The sequence below is a fragment of the Coffea eugenioides genome, chromosome 6 (genome assembly GCF_003713205.1).
Source record: "Coffea eugenioides isolate CCC68of chromosome 6, Ceug_1.0, whole genome shotgun sequence".
NCBI classification, from domain to species: Eukaryota; Viridiplantae; Streptophyta; class Magnoliopsida; order Gentianales; family Rubiaceae; genus Coffea; species Coffea eugenioides.
Genome location: NC_040040.1, coordinates 49,325,807 through 49,328,840, shown reverse-complemented (window position 1 = coordinate 49,328,840; position 3,034 = coordinate 49,325,807).

The following is a 3,034-nucleotide window of genomic DNA, read 5'->3' as shown; positions in this document are numbered from 1 at the left end:
GTTAAATCATGATTAATTTGGTACCATTAGTTGTGATCATTTAAGGTGTTATTTCTACAATGAAAATTGAGATTTAACACTAGTTCAAGAAGTGCTAAACATAGGGAGTACACTCACGAAAGTAGAGGTGCACCTATGTGGTTTTTAGTGATTCATTTCATGTAATTTCACTGAAGAAATGAACTTGTAGCTAATTTCATAACCATGAGAATAGGTATGGATTAGTTATAAGTATAATTGATTCACTACGAAAGTAGGATTCAAATGCATAAGGAAATTACACCATAACTAGGCTAGATGTAGTACTCAATGATCCAAATATAGCACTTGCATGATTAGTTAGGGATACCACAACCCAAGGAGCTTTTATTTGTTATTTTGTATAATTTCAGTAGGTTAAATTTGTTATAATTCATTGATAGTCTAAATAATAGAGAAGCTTTAGTAATACCGGTAATTGTTCACTCTTCCCTGTGGGATCGACCCGATATATACCCTAAACTACTAGTTGACCTGTATACTTGCAGTGATCGGGTGTAATTCGGTTTTTTAACTTATACGTATGTAAAAAACCCGTCAACAATATTAGGGTACGTTTGATAAAACTGAAATTTAAAGTTTGAAATCTAAAATCTGAATCCATTAAGTTAGCGAATTGTTAAGCACTAAATTTAATATATTTAAGTATATATCACATTAAGTGATAAGTGAGTAATTTATCACTTATTTTTTGGAACAAATTGTGCTTAAGACATTTAGTGCCACTTAATTAATTTAGATATTTTAGTTTTGGTTATCAAATATGTCTGAATATGTTAAGATTTGAACCCATTAAATTTAAATGCTCAATTAAATTATCAAACAGGTCCTTAGCGTATATTTTCTTTTATACTAATAGGTTTAGATTATGCTATATAATATGAATTCAAATTTGAAGTTTAAATCATGTATTTGTGGTATACATCTAAAACTGTTAGTGTAATAAAATACTACACTATTAGTGCATGAAAAGTTAATTCATTTTTCAAACAAGTGCAAGACGAATATTTGTTAGCATCCACAAATTATTATCTAATTGCACACATTCATATTTTTTGCATCCTTGATTGTTTGGACATTCTAATGATTTAACCTCGCTTTCGTGAAAAAAAAGGTACTAGCTTGAGTTCTTTTAACTAGCGTCTACTCATCAGTTAGACAAATCAGTATACTTAGTGTCATTAGTACAAAAATTGAAATCATTAACAACATATCCTACAGGTAGACTAATGAACCACGTTCAAATAAATTTTTTTCTCTTAAAAAAAATGCCCCTCTGATCTCAGTCCAAATCCCTTGTTGAAGGATGCAAATTCCTTGAATTACTGCTAGTATTTTATTTTTGTTTTATTTTACTGCTAGCACACATTGGTAGATCAACAAATATTCAGATGAAAGTTGTGGATTATAACTTAACAATATCATAACTTATGACCCATAAGTAGTGACGGGTATTTTACATACGTGCAAGCTAAAAAATACCGAATTACACCCGTTCACTGCAAGTATACAGATCAACTAGTAGTTTAGGGTATATATCGGGTCGATCCCACAGGGAAGAGTGAACAATTACCGGTATTACTAAAGTTTCTTTATTATTTAAACTATCAATTAATGATAAGAAATTTAACCTACTGCACTTATACAAGAAATTAACAAATAAAAGCTCCTTAGGTTGTGGTATCCCTAACTACTCATGCAAGTGTTATATTTGGATCATTGAATACTACATCTAGGCTAATTATGGTGTAATTTCCTTATGCATTTGAATCCTACATTCGTAGTGAATCAATTATACTTATAACTAATCCATACCTATTCTCATGGTTATGAAATTAGCTACAAGTTCATTTCTTCAGTGAAATTACATGAAATGAATCACTAAAAACCACATAGGTGCACCTCTACTCTCGTGAGTATACTCCCTATGTTTAGCACTTCTTGAACTAATGTTAAATCTCAATTTTCATTGCAGAAATAACACCTTAGATAATCAGAATTAATGGTACCAGATTAATCATGATTTCAAGAGCTAAAGTGCTAAATAACTTGCTCAAATCATAGCAGTTAAATAGCCAAATAATAAACACTAACAATTATAGAAAGTTCAACCAAACCCAAGGTATAAACTTTAAAGACACATAAATAACATAAATTCCAGAACTTGTATATTAACTATATTTAAGAATCCAATACAAAAGATAAAGAGTTGGAGAAGAGATAACCCATGTCACTTGAGCTTCAACTTCTCTTTCTTCATCTCCATTTTCATCCTAATCTAGATAATGTACAAGAATGGATGAACTACACTTACTACACTATCCTACACTAAGGAAATGGAAGAACTACATTTCTGCACTCTTCAAGCTTCTCCCGTATATTTCCCCCTTCTCAGACCACCCAAAATGTCTATGCATATAAACTGCTTAAGAGCTCCATTTTTCCAAGTCAATTTCCACATTTTGATTCCCAAATCTCAACTTTGTTAGGATAGTCAATAACAAATGTTTTTGACTTGAAAATAAGCCACCTTGTCTACCCTTTTGTCTTCTGAAGCATGTGCACCGAATTCTCTTGCAGATTGTAGCTGGAAAGTAGTTTGAACATAAGAGAATTGACTGAGCAAATTGCAGAATTGCGGCCAGAAAACGCGCCTACACAAAACGCGGTTACAAGTCACGTTTTGTGTACTCGCGTATTCACTTTATTCTTACTTCAACTGCGATTTTCTCCATGATGCAGGCCGAACTGGCTTTTGTGCAAAACACCAAAGTTGTAGATCTTTGAGTTAGCTTTCCAATGCTTCAAGAATCATCCAAATCGGAGCTTTGTAGACTGAGATATGATCAAAATACTAAACACTGGTCAGAGCTCTGTTTTCCACTTTGGACAGCTGAGTTGAATTTCGGTATTTCAACTTTTGGACTATGAAAACGGCTGAATTGGACTTTGATGTCTTCATACCAAATGTAGATATATCTCTTAGCTTCAAAAT